At 34.1% G+C, this 18825-nt stretch overlaps 1 protein-coding gene across 9 annotated transcripts in view; it reads right to left on the minus strand.

The window, feature by feature from the left end:
* LOC142337839 (glutamate receptor ionotropic, NMDA 1-like) overlaps positions 1–17579 on the minus strand; it is a 112960-nt gene extending 95381 nt beyond the window's left edge. For 2 of the 9 annotated variants that reach the window (XM_075387389.1, XM_075387382.1), the window contains exons 1-2: positions 17018–17578; positions 15709–16370 (exon numbers count right to left, since the gene is read on the minus strand). The gene's annotated coding sequence lies outside the window, so the exon portion shown is untranslated. Of the gene's footprint in view, positions 1–6990; positions 7444–7769; positions 8204–8899; positions 9212–9983; positions 10201–15708; positions 16371–17017 lie in introns of those variants that run through there. The other 7 variants (XM_075387390.1, XM_075387384.1, XM_075387383.1 and 4 more) reach the window with 7 other exon arrangements.
* Between the last annotated feature and the right edge of the window lie 1246 nt (positions 17580–18825).

Raw genomic sequence — 18825 nt, forward strand, 5'->3', positions numbered from 1 at the left:
GAAAAGATCTCTCCCGATGTTGATTTTGGGATCGTCCTCCACAATTGCGGGGCGGGCATCTTTGCATGTCCAGTTATTGTATGTCACCGTTGTCTCGAGATGTCCAAGGACTTTGATTGGCTCGTTTGAGAAAGTTTTAAATTCCCTCCTCTTTTTTGTAGTGATCCATTTCGCAGATGGTGTAGTTCGAAGTATTCGCTTTGCTAGTGTCTTCGTGATGAGACTAACTACACTTCCAGAGTCAATTATTGCGTTTGCTTGTACTTCTCCAAACTGAATTCTTGAATTTAAGGTTTCCAGTTGATTTGCCGAATCGCAAGAGATGGCCGCCACATAGTTATCAGAGTCGCCATCATAATTGGAGTCATAGACTTGTTCGTATGGCTGTTGATAGCTAGTTATATAAATAACGGATTCCTCATCATCAATTTTTTCAGCAGTTTTATCAATTTGTTCGACATTTGTTTGTGGAAGTTTAGGCGTCTGTCCTTGATATCTTTTCGGTTTTCTGCATTTCCTCGCGAAGTGTCCAATTGTACCACAATTACTGCACTTTTTGCCATTCGCAGGGCAAATTTGCCGATGGTTGTGGCTCCATCGTTGGCCACAATTGGCACAAACACTCGTGTACTGATAGTTTTGGGGTGCAGATGGGTAACGAGCGCAATCCTTGCGAGCTGGTTGATAACTCGCGTTGAGGTTGCCAGTTCCAAAAGTGTTAACAGCATTGACTGAGTTCGTAGTTTGAGCCAAATTTTGATTTATCTTTTGTTGATTTTGTGCCCCCATTTCCATTTGAATTGCTACCTCGAATGCTTCAGTACGTTCAACAGTCTCCTTTAGAAGTTCTTTTTGAGTCTCATTATCCATCATGTTAAGTATAAATGCATCCCGAATAAGGGTAGTTTCTTCATTTGTTAAACTACAGTTTCTGCTTGTTCGATTAGGCGACCGTAGAAACTTTCAACAGATTCGCCCTTTTGTTGTTTAGACCAAAAGAAGACAAAGCGGTCATACGTGAGGTTTCTAATTTTTGTAAAAGATTCCTCCATTGTTCGCCAGAGTTATTTGAATGGTTCTTTCTCAATTTGAAAATGGGGGTGTCACTTTTAAATATACGACGTTCTTCAGTTCCAATACTTAAATACAGTAGTGATACTGACTTTTGTTCGCAAAGTCCCCACAGCTTATCTCCACACAAAATGCCAACTTCATCGATCTTTTTACATCGATTTTGCCAATTTACCTTGAGTTGCTGATTGCGAACTTTGCTGTCCCTTTCCGTTGCTTGTGTATGGTTCTCCACTGGTTCCTCGTGTGTCGGTTCGGGTGGATATGTGACAGTTAGCCGGTGGCCCTTTCAGCAAGAGTTCGAGTTGAATCTCTTCTTTTGCCAACAATGCTAGCTTCCATTGTTGTGTCCACTTGTCCCACGTCAGTGGTGGGGTAGCAGTTCGTTTCTCCCAAAAAGCGTCATTTTGAAGGGGCGGCTTTTTGGATTCAGCTGCTGGCTGCGCCATGTTGTACTCGATTACTATTGTATTAGTCAATCGAGTCACGATTGCTAATCAGACCACTAAGCTAGGGCAATTGCGCCGCATTTGCCAATTATCTTTAGACTATTTGAATCCTCAACTTTGAATCGGTTATTCGCGGTGCGAATGGCTCAATACCCATTGAGCAGGCGTAATTGAAAAGCGATTTGCTAAAGTTAAATTGAAACTGAATTATAGCGATGCAAATTGGAGAATGACAATTGAAATTATTAAATTGAAATTAAAAAGGAAATAACTTTATATCACGAGTTAATCACGAAACAGGAAAGACTTAACAAAATGTTTACCGTGTGAACAGACAGTTTCCTGTCTAAAGTAAGAACAGACTTTAAAGTGGATTAAAAGCATGATGAACCAAAATTAACTAACTAAATTAAAGCACCTGCTCTTCAATTGGAAAACATGAATTAAATACGGTGATGGGTATTCTGAGGATAATATCCGTCCTGTATGACAGATCTGTTGAATAACAAACAGAATAGTGATAATGGCTTTGAGAAACAAAATACCATTTTCTTTATTCTGAGAGCAATGTGAAATTAAACAGAGCTCAGAACGATATAATATAACAGAAAGCATATTCTTTGAAAGTTTAACTTTGATGTGAAACTTTCGCAACATGGAGCAATACGAGATTGGTTAGTTAAGAGATTAAAGAAAATAAAGGCAATGTTATAGACTAACTTTTTGATCTGAGGGGGAGAAACTATATACTCAAATGGGTTCCTTTTTGTTCATTAAATTTTGGCCGATCGATATATTCATCGTAGAGACTTGAGACTGGATTCATTAGAAAGCTCGTCCAGCGTAGAATACGGAATTAAAAAGACCTTTCTGATTTTTGTTTTTAACAGGGAATTATCGAGGTTTAAACTGTTGAGAAAAGTAGAGTGAATTCCGTTAATTTTATTCACATTTTGCCTAATTTTTGACAAAAATTTTGTGAACTTTGCTAAAATATGTAAAAATTGTTAACAACAGTACTGTTGATTTTATTTTAAAGATACAAATGCTTCTTCTTCCTCTTTTCTCTACTGAATTAAAATTTAATCTCTTTGCGGTTTTACGCAATAAGTTATGGTTATCTGGCTTTGATACTATTAGATATCACAATTTGATTTTTATTTTTAGGCATTAGCACATTTTTCACGTTTTCCCCCCTTTTGTCACATTAAAATTTTATTGGGAGTTCACAAATTGCATTTTTTGCGTTCAAACACATAAAAGTTTTTAAAGGCATGAAATATGGTTTAAACGGTTTCGACACCCCTTTCTCGAATATTTTAATTAAATTTTTTATATTTGACTTTAACTGTCGTTTTTTTTCTTATTTTTAGTCGAATGAAATTTTTTGGTAGGAAAAGTGTTTAAAATGCTTAAACTGTAGTAGGGCATGAGAATTATGTCAAGCTTGTTTTTCTTTTTTGTGTTAATATTTTTTGTATTAGTCAAACATGAGAAACAATTCTTTATTGCGCGTTGTAGCTGTGTCTGTTAGCATGTCAATGTTAGGCATTTGGTATTTATTTTTGTATATGGCTTTATTTAATACATTAAAGACTAATGCTAATTTGATAGATTGATCTTTCTTAACTGAAATCACGATTGGAGATATGAAATGTTCGTCTGAGCAACTAGATAATTTTTCGATATAGCCTTCATTCTGTAGACGTTCTAATTCCTCCGTAACCCTAGGTTGTAGATTAATGGGAACGCGCCTGCCTTTTTGGTGCTTCGCTGTGATTTTTTGATGAATTTTTGATTTCGCTACATGTGTCTTTGGGAGGCCAATTCTTGAGATTAAATGAGGAAATTGTGCCGCGACTGTCTCTTTAATCTTACATGTAGAATTATTAATACTATTAACACATTTATCATTTTCTGGTTGTTGCTGTTGGACAATTGCAATACCAAGACTATTGAAATGATCTCTCCCGATGTTGATTTTGGGATCGTCCTCCAGAATTGCGGGGCGGGCATCTTTTTATGTCCAGTTATTGTATGTCACCGTTGTCTCGAGATGTCCAAGGACTTTGATTGCCTCGTTTGAGAAAGTTTTAAATTCCCTCCTCTCTTTTTCATTTCGCAGATGGTGTAGTTCGAAGTATTCGGTTTGCTAGTGTCTTCGTGATGAGACTAACTACACTTCCAGAGTCAATTATTGCGTTTGCTTGTACTTCTCCAAACTGAATTTTTGAATTTAAGGGTTCCAGTTGATTTGCCGAATAACAAGAGATGGCCGCCACATAGTTATCAGAGTCGCTATCATAATTGGAGTCATAGACTTGTTCGTATAGCTGTTGATAGCTAGTTATATAAATAACAGATTCCTCATCTTCACTTTTTTCAGCAGTTTTATCAATTTGTTCGACATTTGTTTGTGGACGTTTAGGCGTCTGTCCTTGATATCTTTTCGGTTTTCTGCATTTCCTCGCGAAGTGTCCAATTATACCACCATTACTGCACTTTTTGCCATTCGCAGGGCAAATTTGCCGATGGTTGTGGCTCCATCGTTGGCCACAATTTGTACAAACACTCGTGTACTGATAGTTTTGGGGTGCAGATGGGTAACGAGCGCAACCCTTGCGAGCTGGTTGATAACTCGCGTTGAGGTTGCCAGTTCCAAAAGTGTTAACAGCATTGACTGAGTTTGTAGTTTGAGCCAAATTTTGATTTATCTTTTGTTGATTTTGTGCCCCCATTTCCATTTGAATTGCTACCTCGAATGCTTTAGTACGTTCAACAGTCTCCTTTAGAAGTTCTTTTTGAGTCTCATTATCCATCATGTTAAGTATAAATGCATCCCGAATAAGGGTAGTTTCTTCATTTGTTAAACTACAGTTTCTGCTTGTTCGATTAGGCGACCGTAGAAACTTTCAACAGATTCGCCCTTTTGTTGTTTAGACCAAAAGAAGACAAAGCGATCATACGTGAGGTTTCTAATTTTAGTGAAAGATTCCTCCATTGTTCGCCAGAGTTATTTGAATGGTTCTTTCTCAATTTGAAAATGGGGGTGTTTACTTTTAAATATACGACGTTCTTCAGATCCAATAGTTAAATACTGTAGTGATACTGACTTTTGTTCGCAAAGTCCCCACGGCTTATCTCCACACAAAATGCCAACTTCATCGATCTTTTTACATCGATTTTGCCAATTTACCTTGAGTTGCTGATTGCGAACTTTGCTGTCCCTTTCCGTTGCTTGTGTATGGTTCTCCACTGGTTCCTCGTGTGTCGGTTCGGGTGGATATGTGACAGTTAGCCGGTGGCCCTTTCAGCAAGAGTTCGAGTTGAATCCCTTCTTTTGCCAACAATGCTAGCTTCCATTGTTGTGTCCACTTGTCCCACGTCAGTGGTGGGGTAGCAGTTCGTTTCTCCCAAAAAGCATCATTTTGAAGGGGCGGCTTTTTGGATTCAGCTGCTGGCTGCGCCATGTTGTACTCGATTACTATTGTATTAGTCAATCGAGTCACGATTGCTAATCAGACCACTAAGCTAGGGCAATTGCGCCGCATTTGCCAATTATCTTTAGACTATTTGAATCCTCAACTTTGAATCGGTTATTCGCGGTGCGAATGGCTCAATACCCATTGAGCAGGCGTAATTGAAAAGCGATTTGCTAAAGTTAAATTGAAACTGAATTATAGCGACGCAAATTGGAGAATGACAATTGAAATTATTAAATTGAAATTAAAAAGGAAATAACTTTATATCACGAGTTAATCACGAAACAGGAAAGACTTAACAAAATGTTTACCGTGTGAACAGACAGTTTCCTGTCTAAAGTAAGAACAGACTTTAAAGCGGATTAAAAGCATGATGAACTAAAATTAACTAACTAAATTAAAGCACCTGCTCTTCAATTGGAAAACATGAATTAAATACGGTGATGGGTATTCTGAGGATAATATCCGTCCTGTATGACAGATCTGTTGAATAAAAAACAGAATAGTGATAATGGCTTTGAGAAACCAAATACCATTTTCTTTATTCTGAGAGCAATGTGAAATTAAACAGAGCTCAGAACGATATAATATAACAGAAAGCATATTCTTTGAAAATTTAACTTTGATGTGAAACTTTTGCAACACGGAGCAATACGAGATTTGTTAGTTAAGAGATTAAAGGAAATAAGGGCAATGTTATAGACTAACTTTTTGATCTGACCCCTCTTGAGGGGGAGAAACTATATACTCAAATGGGTTCCTTTTTGTTCATTAAATTTTGGCCGATCGATATATCTATCGTAGAGAGTTGAGACTGGATTCATTAGAAAGCTCGTCCAGCGTAGAATACGGAATTAAAAAGACCTTTCTGATTTTTGTTTTTAACAGGGAATTATCGAGGTTTAAACTGTTGAGAAAAGTAGAGTGAATTCCGTTAATTTTATTCACATTTTGCCTAATTTTTGACAAAAATTTTGTGAACTTTGCTAAAATATGTAAAAATTGTTAACAACAGTACTGTTGATTTTATTTTAAAGATAAAAATGCTTCTTCTTCCTCTTTTCTCTACTGAAGTAAAATTTAATCTTTTTGCGGTTTTACGCGTTAAGTTACGGTTCTCTGGCTTTGATACTAATAGATATCACAATTTGATTTTTATTTTTCGGCATTAGCACATTTTTCACGTTTTTCCCCCCTTTTGTCACATTAAAATTTTATTGGGAGTTCGCAAATTGCATTTTTTGCGTTCAAAATAAAACACTTTCGGTCACATAAAAGTTTTTAAAGGCATGAAATATGGTTTAAACGGTTTCGACACCCCTTTTTCGAATAATTTAATTAAATTTTTTACATTTGACTTTAACTGTCGTTCTTTTTCTTATTTTTAGTCGAATAAAATTTTTTGGTAGGAAAAGTGTTTAAAATGCTTAAACTGTAGTAGGGCATGAGAATTATGTCAAGCTTGTTTTTCTTTTTTGTGTTAATATGTTTTATATTAGTCAAACATGAGAAACAATTCTTTATTGCGCGTTGTAGCTGGGCCTAGTCTTCAAGAAATGAGATCTTCAAATACATCTTAAGATCCCATTTCTTGAAAACAAATTTGAGATATTATAAAGCTACTGAGAGTTTGTTAGAAAAATAGGCAGAGCTACAACGCGCAATGAAAAATTGTTTCTCATATTTGACTATAATATAAAATATATCAACACAAAAAAGAAAAACTAGCTTGACAGTTCTATGAAATCGTTTCCCTGCAACATTTTAACTAAAATTTGGGAAAAAATAACCAACCTATAGCCGCACACAGTCATTAAATTGAAGTTTACGATCAAGAAAAGGGTCACAAGTTTTCCTGTAATTTTGTCTAAGATTCTGTTCAGATTCGGTTTTCATTTCACAGTGGTGCACTTTCCTTTTGAAAAACCCACTAAAACCCCATAAATCTCAAACTCATTCACTCGCAAAAGAGCACGGCGTTAACTTACCTGTGCTTGACGAGAGGAGAGATAGAGAGAGTAAAACTAATTGAGATCGTAAGTGGAAAAGTTTAGTGACAAAACCAATTAATGTTATTGTTTGGGGAAAATCTCAACTAGGCAGGCATGTTGCTTGCCCACCGCCAAGCTAAATCGCCCAACCCAGAGAGAGTATAAATTAAATATCTGTTGAACCGTTGCGATAATGACACTACTAGATATAAAGGGGGACATAGCGACATCTGGTGTTAATTTATAATCATTTATAACGAGACTTATAACTAGACTTATAACTAGATTTACACGGTTTACCTCCTTTTCCCGTGTCCTCTATCTTTTTGGAAATTGGGTTTAGAGTTAGAAAGGAGAGAAACGTCTTTTTGGAGAAGAGATTTGCAAATTGGGTTGATCACTCAAGCGACAAGCTAACAAAAGTGCCAATTTCACCACTCGCACTATCCACGTTTCAAACTTACGCAACAAAAATTATAACTTTCAACCGAAAAACACAAAAGCAGAAAATCTTAAAATAAAATTTTTCAACTTCACTTTAATTTCATCGCAGCTATCGGAAAATAATTTCAGAAAAATAGGTTTCCCCATCATAAAAAGAATTAGCACTAAGTTTCAGAAAAATAATGGTTATAAAATTTTCAAAAAGAGCAAAAACTATACCGCAAAAGTTTTAATTTCTAAGAAAATTTGTTTTTAAAAACTTTCTAACTATTTATTATTTTAAGAGTGTTGTAAAATTTTATCTCTTTCTCAAATAATTATAAACAAGTTACCTTGCAAAATAACTAAATTATGAGATTTTGATGAAATCCAATTAGAAACAGTAGTAAAATTTTTATGAGTTTTCTTTGGGAAAACTTTCAAATTCTGGAATAAAATGGGGAGAAAAAGGTTCGGCTGTGAATGACGCTATTATAGTCTGAAATTTGGCCCTACTTTAAATTAAATCCGATTGCTAACCCTCGGGGCTAAACAGTATAGGTAATAATAAACAGTAAGTGCAGTGTCGTTTGCCCGGTCGGGCTCATGCGCCTGACTTCCTTAGTTATAAATACTTATAACTTATAACCAAAAGGTGCTTAAGGGCTAATTTAAACTGAACAAAGACCAAATGCCAATAGCGCATTAAGTTCTGGATTTAATTTCAAGGCTTCCAGTTATATAAGTTAAATGTTAGATAATAACTGATAAAGTTATGAGTTATAAATTACGGGCAGTTATTACTTTCAACTTACCTTAAGGGGCAATTTATGACCGCCGTGAAAAGAATCCTAGAGTGAATTTATCAGTCGCAAACATCAAAATTAGAAAAGTCTTGTTTATCTTCAGAAATTTTGAACAGTATCGCAGTTTACAGAAAATGAACAAAATATCAACAAGAATCAGTGTCATAAATATCTAGTTATAACCCTGCCGGCAAATACCCCCCCCCCCCCATACTCGTTGTATACCTGAAACATTTTAGGCTAGAGAAAGAACAAACAATTTCTGGTTAGAAATGGTTCCAGCAAAACTGCTATCATTTATTTTAAAAAAATGTCGATTTATCATGGTCAGCAACTAATTAGGCTAACTAGGGGGGCTGCGCGGGTTTAATTTTTAAATATGGTTGTAGCCCATTTTGTGGGTTGTTAGCTTTAAAAATTCCCCAGAAATAACACCAATTATCTGACTGCTTTTCGAACGAAATCTGTAATTCAACCGCGTAATTATATCGAAACTTGCTCAAAACTCAAATTTGACCTAATCAAATTACAGGTAGGCTTCCGGTTTTGAGAAAAATGACAGAATTGTTTATAAATACGGAAGTACGGGGGATATTTATGAACGGGGATAAGTTGGATAAACTGTCACATTTTATATAATAAATTCCAACTAATAGGCGGAGAAAGTTAAAGTTTACCAAAGTTTATTTCCCGGTAGATACTGGTAGTATATTAAATATTTTGGTGATCCTGACTGTTTTATCGCAAATTGTAAAAATTGACTGACGTTTGTTAATAAATTCATGTTTGCAAATACCCGGACATTATTAAACATGAGTGATATTAAGTAGGAATTGACAGAAAACGAGAAATATGGAAAGATTTTACTTGAAATCAGAATTTAAATCTGTTTTAAAATGTAAACAATTTTCAATGAAATCGTTTTAACTGTTCACTCTAAAACGTTGAATGAACTGTTAATATTCACGTTTTTGTGGTCCATTTTTTGATCACATAAAAGATTCAAACTAAAAAAATGAACAAACTATTTTAAATGATTATGAAAAGTGTGGATAAAATTGTTTTTGAATCGCTAAATTTATTAACAGTTAATAAACTCAATAACGTATTCGTACATTTTTGCAGACTAAAAAACGTAAGAAATAACAAAAGTACTTTAAAAAATATAGTTGGTGCCGATTTAGGATTTGAATAGTATAAATACAATTGTTTTAAATTGAATAATGTCTTGCCGGTAGGCTTTGTTTTAAGCAAAAGTTTGTTGAATTACCAGCAGCGGGGGAAATTTATAAATTAATTCTATTGAATTCGATCCATTTCATCGGTTGGTTTTGATCGCGAATTGAGGAAAGAGCGTTTTGCTTTTAAAAACAATGAACGTTTCATTTCAATATATCTATTTGAAGAATACTCGTAACCATTCATAATATTTCATTTGTGGCTTAAAGCGGAAAAAGAGTGGAAAATACTATGAGAAAACTACAAAACAATGGCTGTAGTGAGTTTATTGAGGAAATATAGGCTCTAAGTTGCCTCTGTCCCCTCAATACACGTGTTCAAAAATGTCATTAAAAATTAATACCTCCAGCGCAGAACGCAACTGCCCCAAAAAATAACAAAAAAGAGCAAAAAATAGCAAAAATGAGAGGGGAAATAGAAGGAGAAAGAAAATAAACGGACAAGAATGACATCAAAATACCGCCAAGTTGGTACGAAAACACATTATAAAACAACATAAACACGCTATAAAAGCGTACTTACCTTCAGTATAGGATAAGGAGAAACCCGCTTGAAGCAAACGACACTTCAGATGGAGATACTAGAAATAAAATATCTACATCCTGTTTCCTGCTGCTGAAAAATTCAAATGTATTCTACTAAATGAACCTAAATGCACTGTATGATCAAAAAAGGTCTGTTCGTGACATCACGTTGGCCGCAAAAGGCTATGATTAACTATGGTATTGAGTTGCGACCATAATTTTTGTACCCCAATTGAAAATCGATAACTTTCTTCTTTTCTCTTTGAACTATAAGTTGTAGCGTCGTTTGATTAATTTGTCTGCCATGAACAGAGTACAAGATGGAGAAAGTGCAACGAAAACTACATAAAGTTATTTTAAAAAAAACGGGGGCTCAAGTTGCTTTTATTACATTTCAAAAATTTCAAGGAAAATTAATGTGGAAATTTTAACTTTTGATGTTTGATGCCAATTATCATCAAAATGGTCACATTAAAACCAGTTGAGTATTTTAATTATGAAATGTTTGCTGTCAAGTTGAGTGTATTTATGATTCGCCTTTGATTGTCCTTTTGTTTTGAAGGCCTTGAGCTCTCGTGCTTAAATTTTTAATTGGCTTAAGTTTGCAATGCGCATCTTTTGACCAATGGAAAGGTCAAAAAATAACCCAAAGGTTGATGAAAATTTTCTATATATGATGTTCCAAAGTTTGCTTTCAAAAAATATCCAACATTAGTATTGAAATTGGATGAAATTGGAAAAGTTTGTTTCTTTCTTGTGCCTATAGTTAAAAAACAAAATGCGCGTTTTTTAAACCAACTTTTACCCTTGCTGTTGTTTAGAAATTAAGTTTGCGACAAAGGAATTTTATTTTACTGCATCACAGTTATTGTTAGCTTCATAAAGTTTGTAAACTTTTTACGAATGATTTTGAAATGAGGAACTTGTTTTTTGTCCCTCTGAATTATTTGTAAAGAAATTGTTCTTTTCTGTGGAAAACTTTCACCTATGGTTTCAGTTTGTGTTTTGTAAAGTTATGTAAATATGTTCGGGCAAAAACTAAAGAAAGAGACTTAATCAAGAAAGATTATTCCTCTTGAATGCATTGATTTCTTTTTAATGCAGAAAAAGTAACGAATATAAGATAAGAAAGATAAGAATATCGAAGATATTTTTTTGATTTTAAGTTTTAAGCTAGAAAAAACAACAGTTTAAAGTCTGTTGTTCTTCAATTATTGACCATGCTGATAAAATGCTATTTTACAGATTGGGATAAGTTAGACAATTAAACTTCAGGAAGATTTTTTGCAATCATTACAATTGTTTTGGATTCATTTGCCATGGCCCATACTGGACTATAATCTTGCATGATCTTGCAAAATTCTTGCAGAAAAGATGTTAATATTTCAAGATAATGCAAGAACGTGCTAATCTCTCAAGTTTCTCAAAAAAAATTTTTCTGGTTGAGCTCTGCTCTCATTGGCTCTTATTGGCTGATTAGCTCTTAATCTGCGTAGAAGTTGTCCGCGTAACAGTTGTGTCTATTTTAAGAGACAGATTGAAACAAAATTTGTAAATGAAAAATGCTTATTTACAGTTAGCAATGGCTGGCAGTTTCTTTTTGCTTACAAGTGAGGCGGAAGAAAAAGTAAACACTTTGTGGCGATTATCCCTCACTATATTTTGTTAAATTGAACTTCATAAAATTACTTTTTCCAAAATACTAAAGTTTTGATTTTGTTCGGCAGAATAACTCCATTTTGAAATTATTTTTCGAAGTGAATTTTTCTTTAGACGACTTTATGGCTCACCTTAAATGAATTATTCAAAATAGATCCGCTGAAAAACGGATTTTTTTTTAAAATTTCCTCTTGTTCAGTTTCTGCGATCATGAACTCATACGATGAATTTTATAATCATTTTGTGAATAAACCTTTAATTCTTTAATTTTTTCGACCTCTGAATTTAACCCGATCAAATACCCCTTTCACCTCTAGTAGCGGTTCAAAATAGCCCAACTGCAAGGCATGGGTGCATTATGCCCATTTATGGAGAGTCCCGGGGCTAATAGAGCAAGGCTCTGTCTGAAAATCGATTGATACCTGCAATAAACACGTCAGTTGCTCTAGTTGACAATGCATGCACTATAAAGTAAATTAACAAAATTGAACAGAGCACAGAAATGGCTTTAAAAATTATTGGCTTGGCTCATTTGCGGTGACGTAGAAAAAATAGGGTCTAGTTTCTTAAGCAATGGAAAAAAAAACGAAACAGATTTAAAATATACCTATTAGAACCCCCTCAAGTGAAACTAGTTAAACCTACTTATCACTTACTCCTATGATCTACGTCAGAAACGATGATATCCATTATTTAATAGTGACAATACCATTAGTGAACGAATATTCTGCATAACAGATAAAAACCCGTTCAATGAAAAAAATATGATGAAATTTAATAGTTTCAACCGAATTCCAAAAACCAATTTTTTCTATATTCTTCAGTGATACCATTTTCTTCAATTTTTGTCCGATGAGCATGATAAATTCCATAATAAAGTACATACTATCAGAAACTTGCCGTTTCGATTTGATACGCATAAATAAAAAAATTGCACTTTAAAAAAGAAACAATTTTTGTAAAAAAATTTCTGCTTTTTTTTACTTAAATAAATTGCCCTATGCAGTAATCTTGACAAAATGGTTACGTATCAAATGAGGTTTTGGCCTTAGGTGGGACAATGTTCCATCAATTGGCAGTTATTTGCCTATATCACCTATACCTAGAGCATCAATTTTTTTCCAGAAAGTGTGATTTTCAAACAACCCTTAAAAGAGAAGAAAATGGTCATTTTTTTTAAATAAGAGAAACCAAATTGATCTGTACCTTATTGGCAACAAAATGCAAAAATGTGAAAAAATAGGGAATTTTTATCAGTTCAAATACAAATAATTGGAGCTTTTAGATGTTTGGTTGCATTTTGTCCCGCATTTTGGAAAGTTGAAATACATTAATACTTTAAGAGAATTTTTACTGGGTCATTTTTATTGTGTCATTTATTTTTAGCTGATTGCTAATAAGATCAATTGATGGCCTCAAAAAATTGATCCCACCAAATCATTTTTAATAATTACTGGAGCAATTTGGCGTTCAGTTTTCGTTTCGTGTACGTGTTGGATGTCACATATTTTTCTGTTCCGAAAAACGTTCATCATGAAGACTTTTCTGTAAAGCATGAAAAACTTGGGAAAAATTGAGTTTTGAGATACTTGAAGGAAAATTGAGGATAACGGCGAGAAGATAACAGAAGTTTCTTCTTAGCATCTTATATTTAAAAACATAGAAATATAAGTATTTTTAGCGAAAAGAAAAATCCAATAATGTCGCCAATAAGGTTTTCAAACTGATTTGTTTTGCATGCCCCAGAAGGATGTTTTTATGAAATCCATCAAATACACTAGCTGAACGCTTATTTTAGTCCCCCTAAGAATTAAATTTATACACAACAATAAAACCAGACAATTTTTCATTGAAACTTTTTTTGTGTTTTTTTGTACTATGATTTTAGTTTTGATCAGTTAACCCTGCTCTTTATAGCCAAAAGAAGCAACACGCAAAAAATGTTCTCTGAAACCACACTGAAAATTATTGGATCGTAAGCACTACAACGAAAAATAAAAGCATTTCTTATTTGGAGTAGAAAATTTAGTTGAGCTCTTGAATTTGTCGAATTTTTATTAATATTTGCAGCCAGATGATTTCGAAAATGGGCTAGAGTAGCATCCGTCATGAATTTTTGTATTTGAATTTGTCTTTAGATGTTCACATATTTGAATTTTTTGCCGTAAGGAACAGAGTAGTGAACTGTAAATATTTGACTATTGAGAAGGTGCTAAAATATGAGTCTTTAAGTTAATGAGTTCGTATTGTTAAAATTTACACCAACAATGCTGACCAGCTTTGTTATTTTTTGTTATTTCGGGAGTTGCTGTCGACTGGGAGAGTAAATGGGGAGCTTTTGTTGGTTTACAAAAAACCCCAATAATCAAGTATTCTTCTTCATGATAAATCAACTATGTATTTCTTAATGTATTTGTCAAATATAGATTTAAAATGTTTCATGCTAACTTTAAAGAGCATCGTTGCTTTTTCTCTATTCTTGCGCATTAACACTTGAGTTGAGACTGGTTAACTTTAACATTTATCCATTTCGTAATTTGTTTTAAATAATTGATCATAGCTTGTCGGTACAACACCTTGCTTTAAAGGACTAAAAGATTAATAAAATCAAAGATAAGAAGCTTTGATTTATGCATGCTCTACTAGTCAATTTTTGCTGACTGATTTTTACACTAATTTTTTTGTCTTGAGGTGAATGTTGCGTGCGACTTAAGACAGGTTGTCCAACAAAAAAATGAATTTTTTCAAATTTTTTACAATTTTTCTTGAAGTCACTATGTGTAGTTGACGTGTCAGCTCCAAGAGCAGAAACAAAAATTTTTAAAAATTTAAAATTTGATTGTTCTTACCAAGAGGGGTTGTTTCGCTCTTATAAAAGAAAGATCTTTTTACATTACCTGATAGGCTGAATCAGTCCAAAGACTTTCGGTTTTTTTCTGGATGGCCCATACTCTGTTCATTTCACAGTTTGCAATTGCTCATCTCGAATTTTGAGTTAAATTTACTGCATGAAGAATAATATGTTAAGCCTAATCCCCGCTATCGAAGTTTGCTTTAACTGTGATTCGAACTACCGCGTGGATAATTCTAAGTTGTAACCACCAAGCTTAGGGGTTTCGGTGCAGTTACCTACAACCTAGCTTAAGAAAAAAGCGTGTAAACTACTGTAGTAGATACCAATTGTAAGCGATAAAAGTATCACTTTATGCTGCTCAGACTTAACGTCGGCAGATGAGTAACTTTCAGACTATACAGGATGAATTTACCCTAATCAAACTCTATGGCCTCATTGTAATCATACAAAATTTATAAAAATCTGGAGACGCAATGTCTCAGATCTCAATTAATTTTATACTCTTGAAACTCACTGGTTCAGCGCTGAAAGCCTCTGAGCCTCAAGTTCGAGTAATTTTGCGGGGCGGGGTGGTTTACGTTACATGACTACTAAGCTGCGGGGCTCAATAATAGGAAAGAACCGCAACAATTTCTTTAATATTTATCTGAGAAGAAATATCTACTCTGTTATGCTTCATTCAGTTTCATGATTTGTACTAGTATTCTTTTGAGAGTTGTTTTATCATGCTTATGTTTGTTTCTTAGCGATTTGAAAGTTTTCTGAAACACTTGAAACAAATCAATTACTTTTTCAAAATAATCAATTTTGTCGACTATCGTATGAAATTGTGATATTGGCCGTTGTCAACCAACATATGAGACTTTTAGATATACCACTAAAATTGAAAAATAAACAGAGGCTTTTAACTAATACCCTAGCCCAAAAATTTTATGCTATTGCTCTTTTCGCTAAATTTAACGCATGCAAAAACCACACTTCATTTAAAGTATAAAGAAAACTATCGATGCTTTTACAAAAAGCGCGATAACTTTCTTTATTGGGATAAAAACGCCGTATATCTAAGATACATGAAAAACTAGACAAGCGATTTGACTTCATTATTTCTGTTTTTAGTTTTTTCGCTCCCAAACCCAGAAAAAGAGCTAAGTAAAGAATGTATTTCAAGCACTCAAAAACAAAAAAGTCAGATAAAAAACTCAGAACATACCTGAAATTTTGACGTACCCCTTCGCGGAGCTATGATTTGGAAATTTCTTGAGCCAAATAAGCTGCAGGAAAAATGTCTTTTTGAAATAATAAATCCAATGTGAACAAAAGACAGCTTTAATGAACTAGTCAAGAGTGAAATTACACAAAATAAGAAGAAAATAAGAAGAGAAAGTCGCTCATCATAAAAGCAAGACTTGGAAAATTCACCAGAGACTTGAAAATAATGGAATCATGATGCGCACAGCCAACTGATAAGTTATAATAAGTAATAAGTTATGACTTATAATCAGCTTTGTTTCCCTAGCCTCTTTGAAGGATGAAGAGGGGAGTAATGTCAAATAAATGAGATTTTTGGTATTTTATGGAAGTTTATGGTTATGACAGCAATATACGATCCCCCCAGGAATTTCCACCCACGAATAATGGCCCACAAATGAAAGCGGGGGTCAGGGAAAAGTTGGAATTAATTTCAGGAAAAGCATAGTAAGGGTAATATGGTCAAAGGGGGGTGGGTAATTTAAGAAGTTAATCTTTGAATTTCAGTCAAAAAATAAAGTGAAAATTTACTTTTTACAATATTGGAAATTTGGTAATTAAGAGTATTTGGGCTAAAAACAAATTATAAATTGTTTGTATAAATTTCACAAAAAGCCATGATCGCTAATTTTCGATTTACACCAACGTAAAGATTGTATGCTTTATATATGTTATGGACTGCAAATATTTCATGAAAAAAAACGTTGACTTTTTTAAAATGTCAAAGATTTATGTTTCAGTTTTTTCAAAATTATTTTACAGAAAAAAAATGTTTTTCAGTCAATAAACAGTTTAACTCCTAGAACTTGTTTTTATGGCCGTTTTTGACGTCAGTTTTCAAATTCAGATGCTGAATAAAATTTAGCGCCACGCTGAAATAATGTATATCCATGTTTTAGAAAAATATGCGCTTAAAATTTTTTGGTTGGCTTGTTGCTTTAAAATAACGGACATATATAACCACTTGGGATAAAATGGCAAATTAAATCGTTTAGCTAAAAAGACACTATAGCATATTTTGATTTTTCTATTGACATTTGAACACAGTTTAGCAACATCCCTTTTCAATATTTTAGTTTACTCGACGCCAAAATGCAATTTGTTCAGCGATGTAAGACGCATTATGTTTGAACAACTTTATGCTGTAGTTTTTACTCAACAAAATTGATATAGGATAAGGCCATTAATGCAAAAACATAAAAAATTATTGATATTTTGCGCGTATTTTTGTCACAATATGCTTTTCCAATATTTTATGCTGGTGTGAACACATATATTGTTGAATATCTTTGGTGCCTTTTGGGCGCCTGCAGCCTTTCATGGGTGAATATATATGTATCGATAAAATACTTGTTTCAAAGGGGGGATGGTCTTCAATTTTTGCATAAAATCAACTAAAATCAACAAAAATTTACTATATACCACTATAGGGGTTATATATTTAGGAAACAGTGGGAAAACTGTGAGGGATAGCCTTTTTACAGGCCATATTGTATATTTGTACTTTTGTATTTGCTGCCTTGGTGGGAAAATTGGGGAAAAATAAACTAGGGCAAAACAACATAAACAACTCTGTGGAGAAAATATGGCAGAGAAAAACAAAAAATGGCTCAGCAACAAACAAGGATAACGGGCAATTTCAAAAGACGTTGGGCGTACGTGATGTATACGTATATGTACCACAGTGGGCTATAATATCACACGGGCATATACATTTAGCCCAGATTTAGCCCATTTTTGGGCCATTTTCACCTCATTTGCCCCAAAATCGTACCGCTAGTGGGGGAAAATTAGAGGGAAAACATTGGAAAAGCGTGAAAAATAGGCGAGCTCAAATTACACAACTAGGCAGTAAAAAGGTGCTGAAATGAAAATTACGCTTTGTTCATAGCATTTTTTTGTTCACTATCATTGCTAGCTAGCTTCCTATTGGCTCGTGGCAATTAGCTTGAATTTCACACCCTAAGATGGGGGTAAAAAGAGGCGTTTCTGAAGAGAACACTATAATTTTTTCACCCACCCACGAATTTGTGATAAAATGTTATGCAATAGATGCTACACTACAATGCAACGAGTATATACACTGATAGATAGATAGATTTCTTAGCTGTATATAGTAATGATATCATTCAGTTATAGACATATTGAGTTATCGATTTTTGAGTCAAAGCCGCCGCTGTTCAGACACGTTTTGTTTGTATCTTTCAATCCGTACTAACTTCAAAGTTCACGCTTAACTAAAGCTGTGTTTGCATGCAAATATACGCATGAAAAAATAATACCAGAACAACACGTAAAAAAGGCTGAAAAAAGCCCGAATTTCACTACTTGAAAACTTGACCCATATAAACAGAAGAAATGATTGGTATTGACCAGCATTGGATCTTTTCCAATTCTGCGCCCACCCTATTTGGTGCAGATTATTTGCACCCAGCAGATGCACGTGCCATATTCATTTAATGATTTACTATGTAATGGCACGTGCTCTACTTTTTTGGGGGAGGGGGGGGGGGGGCTGCGTACCGTTAGGGGAGTGCATAACATACGGGGAGGGCGGTGCATAACATACAGGTAGCACAAACGAAAAGGATCTCTGAAGATTTTTAGGCGTTTTGAAGGAATGAAAAAGTTCAAGGGTTTTGATTGGTACTTTTAAAAAAATCGCCGTTCAAGACTGCTATTTTTTGTTGTCTGCTACACTTTATAACTGCTATACTTGTGATCACAATTTTAAAAACTACAAGTTACCCTGGTATAAATTGAGCAAAACACAGAGGAAACTTCTGACAAAAATTTCTTAGACGCCAGAAAGCAATTTTCTTTTGAACCTTTAGTGTCCAATTATAACTTAGTAGTTATCGCTTTTGCTCAGTCTTGTAAAACAGACCAAGAAGTTTTGAGCATCACAATTTACCCTACAAATCAATTGTATTTTAAGTACTTAACTATGGAGATTCAATTCCACACAGCAGACAGGGGTATTGTTATCTGATTTTCTTTAGCATCATGTTCTTTAGTATCATATTTTTTAGTAATGGCGACAGTTTATCGAAACACAGCAAAAACACATCCTAAATAA

The sequence above is a fragment of the Convolutriloba macropyga genome, chromosome 4, assembly GCF_964194025.1.
Source record: "Convolutriloba macropyga chromosome 4, txConMacr16.3, whole genome shotgun sequence".
Taxonomy (NCBI): Eukaryota; Metazoa; Xenacoelomorpha; order Acoela; family Convolutidae; genus Convolutriloba; species Convolutriloba macropyga.